This window comes from Trachinotus anak, unplaced genomic scaffold (assembly GCF_046630095.1).
Source record: "Trachinotus anak isolate AG129_WGS33_773 ecotype Australia unplaced genomic scaffold, CSIRO_AGI_Tana_v1 ptg000003l, whole genome shotgun sequence".
In the NCBI taxonomy this organism is placed as follows: Eukaryota; Metazoa; Chordata; class Actinopteri; order Carangiformes; family Carangidae; genus Trachinotus; species Trachinotus anak.
In genome coordinates, this window is record NW_027273854.1 from 23,700,446 (window position 1) to 23,714,200 (window position 13,755).

Genomic DNA, 13,755 nt, shown 5'->3' on the forward strand with positions numbered 1-13,755 from the left:
ATCAGTTTCTTTACCTGGCTGCTTTTCAAGGGAAAAAGAAAGATCAACGCATCACCAGCTGCTCTACTGTGAACGCTCCGATTATCAAATGTAAATAATCAATGCTTTAGTGGAGTTTTACAGAGCACATAAGGTAGCCAATCCCCTTTTAGCCAACACTGGCAATTACACAAGATGACGTAAGTTAGCTGATAAATAAAGACTATTTCCGGCATTGTTTTTGGACTTTACCTTTAGTGTTTTAGGCTTTTGCACAGTGCTCTATATCTGACTAATGACTGTCATGACTGGATAATATTCTCACTTCATTCAAGTTAAAGTTTAGTGGGAGGAAAACCTGAACAAAAAACATGAAAAGATAAACAGTCCATTGGCCGACTGCACAAACATCCATTTAACATACAGTATATTAAACAATTTCTTCAATACTTACAATAACTGCCTGCTATTGTAATATTGGTGTCATGATATGGAGCTGAAAACAATGTACTCTAAGTTCTTTGTTGCATTGTGCACAGTAAAAATACACTGGAACACACAAACACAGCTGCTGCAATGGTCCAGTGGTCAAGTGATACAGTGCATGAACCTGCCTACGCTTTCATTTTGCAGAGAGGCATACGGAGAAAACGGCCTTTTTTTCATGAGGCTGACATATTTTAAAATAAAGTGACATCATACATGTTTTAACAGAGATGTTGTGGTCAACCAATGCGAGTGAGGACGGAGAAACAGGCAAGAGAGTGCGAATAAAAAGATTCCAAATTGCCCTGTGTGCAGCTACCAATTAAGCAGGTAATGAAGCTAGACTCATTATAAAACTACAACCCAAGGCAATGAAAATGACAGTGCACTGGCAGTGCTGCAAAATAACAAGGGGCCACAAGTCCAACCTAGAGGGAGATAAAGGCTCTACTTTAACGATCCAAAGCGCTCAGTCTGAAGTGTGTGGCGCCCGTGTCATTTCCGTTTTAACGGCGCTGCACCAGGCGCAGGGTTCAAGAGGGTTGTACACAGTCTTTTAATTAATCATGGGAGTGTTTTGGGTGTAACATGCAATAAACTGAGCTCCATCTCCCATTCCCTTTAAAGGCTAGCACACTTGCACCTTGGTGGGTTCCTGTTATAATGGTGTTTCTCACAGAGTTAGATTCTATTTGTGGTCAGTTGATCAAATATTGTGACTGACCTGTGACCCCAGTTCCAGCACACGCACACAGCAGCTTCTTGTGCACCGTGGGGAAAGGCAGGGCTGATTGAGTCACACAGCTCAACGGCACAAATCACAGAGTTAGACATATTTTATGTTGTATGATTACAAGTGTGAATAAATCTTCTGTTTGTTATAAAACTGGGGACAAATTTAGGTGATGAATGGGAGACACTGTGGAGGATTTACGAGGCAGTGAGAAAGAACGCTTCTCTGCAGAGCTCACACACAATCTGTTGCACTTAGTGCGAGGCATAAGATAAGGCCCAAAGAGTGTAACCTGGGTCACAGTGTGTTCCACACTAGTGAAAACAACTAGCTCACTCTGTCCATTGAAGATACTTTAAAGATTATGGAATCAGAGATGAGAAAAATAACTGAGTTGGTGTACTGCCCTTCAAGGTGCCATGAAGATGACTCTCAAACAACTGCACTCACTCACTCCACTTGCCCCACTTTGATGAACGCTCGACAGGAATCCTGTGATTAAAGAACTGTTCAAACCTTCATGGGAAAGATATTCTGAACCACTGCCCAAGAGGGGGACATGCTGCATCAGAATTATCCATGCAATTGCTGGGCAGATTTCATACGATGACGTAATCGATGACTCGATGCATGAAGGAAAGTCAGAAAGCTCAGGCTATAGATGGCAGTCGTGCAGTTTAAAATGTGTGTGTCTCGTTTGAAGTGTGCTGCTCTAACAAAACACAAAATATTATCGGTATTGGCCGTGGATCAGCCAATCAAACTCATAGATGATCTTATCGGTTGCAAAAAAAAACCTGATTAGGGCAGGACTGGGCCACTCAGCAGTATACATGACCATACAGTCTTCAACAAGCCGTCTGATTGGTCCAAGTACGTCCATACTTCTAATCACAATTTGGCCAGAGAGGGACACACACACACACACACACACAGACTGTGCTGGCACATAAACAAGTGATCTGATGAGCTGATGCAGGCTCTGCATTCCATACCTTACTGCATATCTAAGCCTCAGGTGGCAGAGGAAGGCCATGTGTTGCCGTGGCAACAAAAAGCAGAGGGCGGGAGCAAGTTATGATGTGGGGAGACTATCAATGATGGAGGGTAGATAGAGGGTGTCTGAGGTGAGGCTTGGACTGTGTTGTTGGTGGAGTCGCATCCATCTTCGTCTGTTCTCGGTGCTGAGCACTATCTCCATTATCTCTGCTGGCTGAAATAATCCTCATCTCCTTTTCAAAATGTCGTATTGGTGCATGATTGAGGTTTATCTGGTGAGATTTGCAGGGGATTCCTTTAAAGATTGGAAGTAGAATATTCAATGTAATTTCTCCTTTAAGATCCTCCCATTACTGTTGCAACATGATCCACATGATGCACAATGTCCATGATCAGGGCAGTTTAAAGAGTTTCACATGACAAAAGCAGCTGAGAAGAGACGGACACAAACCAGATCACAAACCATGGCACATAACCAACCTATTTATATTTATATCTATTTATATATTGCTGAATCACACATTCATTACACAATTATTTTCAACCAGTGAAGAATTTAAATTTATCGAGGCTTCAGCACAGCAGCTCTTTGAGCCACATGCTAACATCAGTGTTTGCACACATTTAACCAATTTTCAGGACTGAACCTTCTGTGGTTTTTGTGTTCAATAATAAATGAGTTCTGAATTCATCCAGAGGGGGACATGAATGTGTGTACCTCACTGACTTAACATCTTTTCATGGTAATCCATCCAGTCGTTGTTTAGATCTGTTACTTCACACTACGAACATCAACACTGGAGGAAAAGTCAGGGGATCTCTAAAGTCATTAGGGTTCATCCTCTGGAGACTGTGAATGTCTGTGCATCCATCTCATAGCTGCCCAGATATGTATCCAGCCTGGAGTGGTGGTGGACTCACCACAGCTACAAGCATCAATCTTTCACACTCATTCACTCCCTCAGTATTACAGTCAGTGTTGTAGTTGTTTATCAGGTCTTCATCGGGCAGCAAGTTGAACCTGGCTCCAAAAAAAAACTTCAACCAAAAGACTTCACTAAAGTGACGGAGTAAAACCCCAACAATCTGAAAAACAATGTCACTTATCATTTTTGATTAATTATAAATCAGTGTCTCAATACTTAACGTGTTCTGATGGCCGTCACAAACCAGCTGCTCACCTGGTTGGCTGATGTTGGCTTTGTGTTCTATACATCACTATGTGGAGGGGGTGGGGCTGTGTATCTCGGTGGTACTGTTTACTACTTCATGATATCAATACTGAGGGAACTGTTGCTCATCAGAGAGAGAGACAATTAGGGGGTTTGCAGTCTACACTGTTGTCTGACTCTCTAACTAACACAGGAAAAACAACCAACCCTCTCCAGACAGCAGCTCACACAGTATTTTTCTTAAAGCTGCAGTGGTACGTTCTGAAGTTAGTAACTCTGACACTGTTTATATCATAATGATAGTTACTTTGGCCTAAGACATTATGTATCTAAAACACACATCAAATACATGCTGCTAGCGTTACTGTGTTACACACACAGACGTAACGTTCGTTAAAATTTCAAAGCGTTTTAACTCCCCACTCTCACTACAGTCCACTGAATAAACGTAACCACAGCAGGAAGCTGCACAGCACTAAGAAACCTGTCATCATTTAAACATGATTTAATTTTACAGTAGACCAGCTGCTGCAGTATTATCTCAGTTCTACACTTATCAATTTAAGATGAGTCCTCTGTATCCATCCCTGTTCGGTGCTGCTATCAGACTCAGGTACAGGAGGCAGGCTGCTTACGAGCTGATGTGCATCATGAGCTTGACTCAACACACAAGCCACTTAGTGTCTGAGCTAAAATGCTCCACTTTACTCTCATCAGACCACACAACCTTTCTGCTGCAGTTTTTTCCTCTCTTTACCACTTGTCCCTTCTCTCCTGAGCCTTTGTGAAGATTGTGGAGACATGAACAACTCAATCAGTTTTCTGCAGCCAGATCAGTCTCTTACTGAGTCACCTTGAATTTTACTTCATTCTTCATTTTAGTTTGGTTTGTGGACGTGACCCACTGGCAGACTCCAGATAGCCTGAGTATTCCTGTGGATTCATTGTTATGATATATTACAGCTTCCAGTTTGAGTTTTTAAAGTTTTTGTTGACAGGACTTTTTTTGGTTGACTTGATCCCTATTTTATTATATCAGATAGTAAAAAAAACACATTTGTAATATATCAGAAATTAAATCCCTATTTTAATATCAGATAGTAAAAAAAACATATTGTAATATATCAGAAATTAAAGATCTTGGTGGCCCTGAGAGCTCAACGCACTGCAACATAGGAAAACACATGAAATAGACAAAACACAAACATAATCAGGAAACAATAATGGGTTGCAGGGCTTCTGTGTATTTGGTTGTGTTGTGAGTACATGCAATGCACGTGTTGTCAAATTATTGAAGATATTTTCTGAATGTGTTTTGTCTATTTGCATGTGTTATCTAAGTTGCAGTGTGTTGAGCTCTCAGGGCCACTGTACATTATTGTGAAATACTTTAGGGGAATAAGATTCTCAAGACAGGTAACCATAAATGAGGGATATGACTTTTTTATTTAATATATTAACTAATATTCACCAACTGAAGCATTAAATGTTTATTGCTACATTTACTCACTCAATCAGGGCTGTTTGGGGCTTGTTTTTGTGCCGACTCCTGTCCGTATTTCTGTTTGAGGTTTTCTTTGCTAATATGTACATTGTGGGAGAGTTTACATTCAGTTGATGACCTTTACTGCACAGTGCTCCTTAATACCCAGTCTGTCTCCACTCTATAATCTAATAAGGCAGAAATGCCACTTAAATGTCAGTTAGTGACACAAAGAAATGAAAAAATAAGAAGACGAGAGTATTTTTCTTTTGTCGTTAGCATGAAATGGCAAATGATGAACAGACAAGCAACAAAGCATGGATCTCACTCATCCCCACCACAGTGCTGATAAATAGTTTACACCTTAGCCTGTAGAGGAGAGGAGGAGAGGAGGAGAGGAGGAGAGAAGAGGAGAGAGTAGAGAAGGAGGGAGCAGAGAGTCAGCTGATAAACAAGCAGAGGAAATAAGCAAACAGAACTCACCTCTGCATTCTTCTCTTTATTCGTAATGCTTCCTCCCTCCTTCGCTCTCCGCTGTCACACAGTGTAGCTCTTCTTCGTGTTGTCCTTAGTTTACACTTCAATCTGCCAGAAAGTTAATTTTTATTCTTTGCCTCTGCTGAAGCTGATAAGGATCCCACGAACTTCTCCTGCTCCGTGGGTCGCTTTATTTCTCCTGAGGCTTCACCGGGTGGGAGGGGAAGGTGGGAGGGGGGAAGGGCATCTAAGTCTCTTCTGTGATCTCCAAAGGCTTCTCGGGCAATTGCTAATTCATGCTGTTGCTCAGATCACAAGGCTCGTGCATGATGTGACTTTGCTGAGGAGCAAATGAAGTGAAGCTTCCTGCCAAGCGGAGCTCCTGAGTCTGTCGCTCTTCTTCTCTGGAGGCCTCCTTGGCTACTGTTGCTATACTCCTGCCTCTAAGGCAATCAGAAGATGCTGCTGTGAGTTGGGTAGAATGAAGCACCAGGCTAGTAAGCAGGTTACCTGCTGGGTAGACTGAGCACCAGGGTTACTGAAGAGTTCCTTTCTGTTTCCTTGAATAGTGTCTACCTAGAAGCTGTGTCTGCTGAGGTATATAGTTGCCATGTGAGTGAGGCTATTGTGAGTGTGTAGCTGCTTTTCCAGCAATATGACCCTTTTCCTTCCAGTAAAAACTAGCCCAAGGTCCAGGCTACAAGTGTGGATCAGCACAATTCAGGCAGTGAGCATGTGGGTTATGAGGTCCAAGGTCGTTGCTGGTCATCACTGGTACAGTGGGGAGAGTTTGAGAGGCAATACAGGTTGTGAGAGGTCACAGGTGTGTTTCTGCTCTGCGTTCCAGTCACTGGGTTGGCTGTTTCGGTGGAGGAGGTAGGCAGTGGGACAGAATCCCTGAGGTAAATGGAGAAATGTTGCATGAAGAGAAGAAAAAAAAAAAAAGAGGAACTGATAACAAATCATAAATTGCTTTTTTTTTTTTTTCCTTTTCTGTTTCTCTGGGAGGTAGACCGCTGAGGAGGTTTTCTCTGACTGGATCAGAGGATGAGGAGAGGACAGTGGGAGGTAAAACTGTGTGGTGTCAGTCTTGGGTGTATTTTTCTGTCTTGCGTCTTTTGAAGAAGGAGAATGCTCCAGGTTTGACAGTGTCCATCTGAATAAGTCGAGTAGGTTTCTTCAGGGGCTCCACCTATGGAAAAACAAAAAGAACAACACGTTAGAATATGACAGAGCACAACATTATTACTTGTGTTGTCGTTTGACTCCAAGGGAAGGGAGTCACCAAACTCCCCTGAGTGGTGGGGAGCATTCAGTTTAGAGACCTCATGATTCAAAGAGCTCTCCTACAAAATAAATAAATAAAAGTAATAAAAGATTTTCTGATCTAGATCCCATTAGCTGGGTCACACTGTTTTTTAGTGCTTTCCAAAATGTACAGCATATAACCATAATCAACACTACAACAGTCCTCTGAGCTGCTAACATGCTCACAGTGACAATGTTAATATGCTGATGTTTAGCAGGTTCTTTGTTTATCATGTTCACAATCTTGCTTTACATTTGCTAATTTACACTAAACACACAATACAACTGAGGATGGGCGATCTGGCAAAAAGATCATATGACAATGTTTTTGGGTAGAATCACAATCCTCGATCAGAAAAAGCCTTCTGTTGACATATTGTGTCACAACTAATCACACTTCTTCCTTAGCTCATATTGAGTATTCATTTGGACAGCACTGTTATTTCTTCATGAGGTGCTAATGTAGAAAATTCAGTCTCTGGGCAGCTAGCCCTGGCTGGCCCTGCCTCTGGTTGTCCTGCCTGCAGGCAGGTCTTGTGTCCTGCAGGCAGGACTGTACCTCCATCATCTTGGACTGCAGCTGCTTTGGGTCATTCTTGTTCTGCTCAGGTGGAGAACTGGTGTACATGGCGCTACGTCAAGCCTGCCGAGGAACAAGGGCTGCTACAACCAGCTACAGTTAGCGAGCTAGCTGTTTAATGGCAGACAATGGGCTGGTTACCAGTGATTGAACTTTAAAAATAAATAGCTAAATACAGAGATTTTTAATGATGCCATCTGTACTATTCATCATAAAAAAATGGGATTATACGCCAAAGTAAAATCATCCACAATATAACATCATATATTGTGGCATCATCAGGTACACGAATATCTACACAAAATTCCTTTGCAATTCACCCAGCAGTTGTTTGGACCAACATGGCACTGCCATTTCTCCAGTCACATCCCAACCACTGCGACCACTTCTCAAAGATGACGGACTCCAGTCTGAACGTAGCCTTGGGGACAGGTTGAGGTGCTCAGACACAGAGAGTACGATTACAGAAGGTCATTTGGATGCCTCCTGGATGGGACGTATTCTTGCTGGGAGGAGATCCTGAGTCAGACCCTGACCACAGAGGAATAATATCCCAGCTAACCAGGAATGTCTCGGGTTCCCCCAGGAGAAACAAGATGGTGAAGGGAAATATGCATCTGTGCGGGAAACTTTGTTTTCATTGTGAACAGGATAAGCAAGAGAAAATGAATAGATAGAAGCTTTAAAATAAGAACGTGGGACAATTGTTTGATATCAAAGCTGCAGCAGTGCTGGACCAGCACTTAAAAAGAGTGACAAACAGCATATACTCGTTATCCTGGAGTGAAAATAACTCTCTCAAAAGCCAGTCCAGAAGATTTTTTTAAAAAAAAAAGGAAAATCAGGTGATTTGAAAAGTCCAACAAGCATGAAAAGAGATCAGATGGAAGAAAAGCACAGAGCTTTACTCTCTTCCTTCTCATATTCTAAATCATGACGGAGTTGAATTTCATTGTAATTTGGTCGAACACGTCAAGGTACAATAAGAGTGGCAAAGTATTTCACAAAAATACCCATAATAACACTTAAGCACACATCAAACCATCTCTGTGAGAGTGTTTACAATTACGATTACGATTTCTTCTATAATGTGAACATGTTGTCAAAGACACGTTGCACAAGAAAAGTGATTCATGCACAGGAGCAAATAATAAAGCAACAGTGTGCGATCCTGCTAATGTCATAATGGCTCCATAGTGATGACAGAAGCAAATAAACAGATACCAGCAATAACAAAAGCTGCAGCACTTATTCAGTATGCACAGCAGTTACTGAGTGAAAAATCTATTGTTGGTAGCCCACATTTGAATGCACACAATGTACAGACATGCATACACACACACATACACACACATATACACACATACACATTCCCTGTTAATCTTCCTCCATCTGTGCAAGCTGCTCTTGGGTTGGGTTTCTGAGTTTCTGACAGACGCACATAAGTCTCTTTGTGTGACTGTCTTTCATAAAGGCAAACAAGTAACGAGTTGAAGACACACACACACACACACACATACACACACACACACACACACACACACACACACACACACACAGGTGGAGGTTGCATTATCCTATAAGTGGTGACAATCAAAACAACCGTGTGAGTCAAGGCTTGTCCTGACTGAATCTCAAGCGCTCTTCACACTGCTGGTGCCACTTGTAAAGACATTAATAAAAAGAACAGGCAGATACAGAAACTCCTACACTCACACACCTGCCCTCACACACTCAAACAGAGTGGGTTGGTTTTGACACTTCTAAAGGAGAGAGGGGGCAGATATATTATTTAGAAGGGTCTATCTAATACATTTAAAATTTTATATAAATGTATAAAACACACACAGGTCATTCAGAAAATATTCATTCTGCAGTGCATATTATATCAATCAATAAACATAATATAGACATCGATAAAAACACGTATTTGTTCATCCAGATACCCTCCAGCCATGGAGGATTATGACACAATAAACCTTTGTGGTCCTTTTGTGTCTGTTTGTAGTTCTTTAACATCACTTTGTGGGTCTTTTGTGTTTCTTTTTGGTCATTTAGCATCTCACTGTGCTCATGTGATTGACTTTCCAACATGACATGTAAACAGTCTATTCCACACAGAGGCTTTGGTCCGGGCGCTTTTGGGCCTGTGCAGTAATTCATCCATGACACCGACGGGACAATTAACCTGCACCTTCTGACTCTAGTGGCCAATCAAATTCCACAGAGGGGGTTGTGCCCCCCTGGCCCTGGCAGTGCCACCCACACGTATGCAATCAGACACACAGACACTAATGAAAGCCTGTTAAAAACCTCAATTCAGGGTGTGAAGACACCCTGAGTAACAGAACATTACCTTGGTAACTATAATGTGATAAATCGAGATTAGCACATATACTCATACATATACACCCGTCCTCCCTTCATTTCTTTTTTTTTTTGGCAAACAACAAAAAACACATTTCTGGTCTCTTCCTCCTACAACACAGACGTCTCCAAGGCAAACAAGGGCGACCTCAGCAGAGGATCTAAACAACCAACAAGAGGAAACAATAAATGAAAGAGACATAAGATTAATTTCATGAACGGAGACAGAACGAGAGAGAGAGAGATGGGAGGAAAGCGCTATTTCATACAATATGCATCATTCTGTAACCGGGGGGGGAAATGACTTCCCTCCCCCATCAGTTACTGTGACAGATTTAAAGTACAGGCTGTTATCACTAGTGTACCAGAAATATGGTTTGAGTGTCAGGATGTAAAGGAAACCATGAGCTGATGGTTGGTTGGCTGACAAATTGGCTGCAAAGTAAAAGACAAAATTAACAACCATTTAGCCGTCGGAGAGGGAGAGAAAGAAAGACAGGAGATAAAAAAACAAATGAAGAAAAGAAAGCAGGGTAACCTGGTGGCTGAGTCGTCTTAGAAACGTGGAACAAATCCAGATCCAGGACCTGAACTCAGGGTCTTTGAGGCACGTCATTCCCATTTCTCCTCAAATAATCTCTCATCTGAGACACGAGGCTGATGAGTGAATACGAGGGGACACAAGCTTTACCTCATGCATCACCATCACATCAAACTTTCCATTTGTCCAAACCTTTGGATTCTGAGCAAACATTTGCTCAACTAATGACATTCCCATCTGCCGCAGCTCAACGTTGTATCTAGTGCTAATTAGCAACATGCTTAACTAAGATAATTAACACAGTTAATATCATAGCTGCTTAATGACCATGTTAGCATTTCACTACAAGCATATTAGCATGTGTGCATTAGCGCTTAGCTCCAAGCTCCACTGTGTCAAAATAGCCTCATAAAGCTGCTAGCATGGCTGTCGACTTCATGAGCTAGCTAGAAGACATGGTTACCATATATGACAAATAGATTAAAGACTATGTCAATATCTCTGATGAAGACTAATTTACCTGATGTTATGTATTACCCAACAGGCACTGCATTTTAGGTCCCACATGTGCCATCCTTTTGTTTGAATAGTGTTGTTTTAGGAAATGACAATTTGTCAATAAATTGATTAGCATGTCAACAAAAATAAAAAACAAAAAACAAAAAAAATGGACAATTGATAATGACGTAATTCATTAATCAAGACAAAATGCCACATTTTTCACTAACAACAAAAACAATTGTTCGTTACAGCCCTAATTTGGACTGTTTTTCAATGAATTAAAAAATGTTGAACGAGAGCAAATAGGCTTGACAGGGCAGGTAACTCATCTTTGGTTTTGTTTTTTTGGGGGTTTTGACAATAAGACAAATACAGGTTAAAAAATATGCTAAGACAATTACGAGACAAAGATTTGAATGTAAATGAAAAATACTTTCATCATTCTTTTGATGTTCCCAAAAAATCTGCTTTTATACTGATGATTTTTGGACTGAAGATTGTGGCATTTCAGGGCTGTGAGTCGGCTGACTGCCTGTCATTATTCTGTATCTAACCGTGACCTTTGACCTGAGGCGAGAAGGGAAAACAAATAGGGAAGTTATCCTCCAGTCATCCAGAAACCATCACAGTGTTGTTTTTTTTATCGTCTCTGAACCCGCTGAGTCTTCTACTACCAAGAGACTGGCACACTGACCTGGAACAGTGTGTGTGTGTGTGTGTGTGTGTGTGTGTGTGTGTGTTTCTGTAGTAAGCAAAGTCACTTGGCCAAGGCTCTGCTCTGTTTCAGTATTTGGCAGGAGGTACCAATGAGGTCATACTGTACTTCTATCTAGGGCTATTGGTCATGACGCTTCCATGTTTTTGGATGTGGATGGAGCTTAGAAAACACCCACCACCCCACCTACACACACTCTGCATGGACAACTGTTGGTTACAACTGTTGGTATACGTGTGTGTGTGTGTGTGTGTGTGTGTGTGTGTGTGTGTGTGTGTGTGTACTTGTATTTGCTACATAGCAAGGACCAAAAAAGGTATTTTACTAACAGAGTGAGGACATTTTGGGAAAGTGAGGACATTTTGGCCGGTCCTCACTTTTTGAGACACCTTCAAATCACGTTTTGGGGGTTAAGACTTGGTTTTAGAGTTATGGTTAGAATTAGGGTTAGGTTAAGGTCAGGGTCAGGGTTAGGGTTAGGCACTCAGTTGTGATGGTTAAGGTTAAGGTAAGGGGCTAGGGAATGCATTATGTCAGTGAGTGTCCCCACAAAGATGGAAGTACAAGTATGTGTGTGTGTGTGTGTGAGTGTGAGAGAGAAAGAGAGAGAGAGAGAGAGAGAGAGAGACCCTCTCTCTTCCCTTACAGTGAACTCTGCACCAAGCAGAGCAGGCAAAATCAGATGTTTTTTGGCAGAATTTACTACGACAGGAGAAACGTTCACTTCAAAAGGCTGAAAGAGATAAGTGCATAATCATGTGTATAATTGAAAATGTCCTTCCTTGCTCTTCAGCTCCACTTGCATGTGTGCTTTTTTTTTTTTTTAATTAGGTAAGTAGCTGGGCTGTAAAACTGGGATCCTATGCTTGCTTGCAGCGTAAGTGGTTATACAGTACAGTACATATGAAACTATAGGGCAACACAATGGCACAGGGCGCGTGGTCCTATGGAACCTGTGAAGCCTGTTTAGACCGTTGCAAAAGGCTGATAACATCCCAGCTCTGCTTTCATGTTGGGCTGGGTGTGGTGTTCATGATGAGGGTGTGTAATGAATATTTCTCTGACAGTATTGACATGTGAATAGAGCGCTCCCACCTCTGAAAGCTTGTCCCACTTTATCTGAAGGGTATTAAATCAGAGAGCACAGACAGTGAAATGAAGGAGAGTCCCTGTAATTATTTTTAATCATATACAACTATACTGAAAAATAATGTAATCTCACTGTTGAGCTACAACAGAACATAGGCTCAGTAACGATATGGTATGATACGTTTAAAATGATAAGAAGTCACTATGAAGAAATACAACTAGTGAAAAATGTACTAGTTAAGCGAGTCAGTGTTTCTCAACCTGGAAAGCTTACCCCAGAGGCACTGCACCGTTTTGCGAGCTTGGCAGAACAGAGTGAGAATAGAAGCGAAGGAATTCGTCTTTTAGTTTAGTAAATGTCATTCAGACAGTCAAATGAGGTGTAAAGTGAAACGCAACACAGCTTTAAGACAGGTCTTACAAGTCTGCCCACTTTCCTGAAAAGAATTTGGCACCCACTGTACAGTAGATAAAAGACATATCTTGTTCAGTCGGTTCAGTGTAAAATGACCAATTCCAATTAACGAGGTTACCCTGGGTTCTTTTAGACAGCGCGCAGCAGGTTGTATAGACATGCGCTAAACATGTTTAATTTGCAATGGACAAACAAACAATTTATGATATACTATATAAATAATAAAGGTTACCACATTAACTGAATCATGAATAAATATTTTCATGGGTTTGGCTGCCACATGCACTCTGTCACATCCTTACAGTCAAATAAAGATGTTCAAGTCTTCACAATGCTGGAAATGATAAATCACAAATGCATCACAATCCAGCTCCAATATGAAGATATGTTTGATATGTTTCAATATTCCAGTCAAGTGTGGAGTTTGTCTTCCACTGTGTGGTTCATTAAGACACTCAGTGCAATTCAGAAACCATGTGAAGATATACGCACTATGAATAAAAAGGGTGAAATGGGAATGTTGGTTATGACACATGAGCAGTCGAGGCTAACTGAGACTACAGGGTCTGAGTGCGCTGATGTGAAGAGGCTGAGTAAGGCCTAATGATGAGAACAGAGAGATGATCTATAGGACAGTATGCACGACAACAGAGCAGCGTGTCTGATCATCAGTCCAGTCACGATGACGAGTAATGAGTTCAGCTGGAGAAACGATCATAATTTGAATTTTACAGTAATGTCATGCAAATTAAGGATCTCTCTGGTAAAAATACAGAAGCTTTAATAAACATGTAACAATTTGATTAACACACAGGACCTGATTTAACAATCAAAAACTTCACAGCACAATGAAAAAGCTCACAAATGTAAAATATCTCATTTTTTAATGAAAATAAATTGAAAAATCACT

General features: G+C 41.3%; 1 protein-coding gene across 7 annotated transcripts in view; it reads right to left on the minus strand.

Moving 5' to 3' along the window:
• The window catches only part of LOC139618633 (thyroid hormone receptor alpha), a 108,994-nt gene that overhangs the window by 61,577 nt on the left and 33,662 nt on the right, over nt 1-13,755 (minus strand). For all 7 annotated transcript variants that reach the window (XM_071474734.1, XM_071474737.1, XM_071474732.1 and 4 more), the window contains one exon: nt 5,336-6,521. The gene's annotated coding sequence lies outside the window, so the exon portion shown is untranslated. The remainder of the gene's footprint in view (nt 1-5,335; nt 6,522-13,755) is intronic.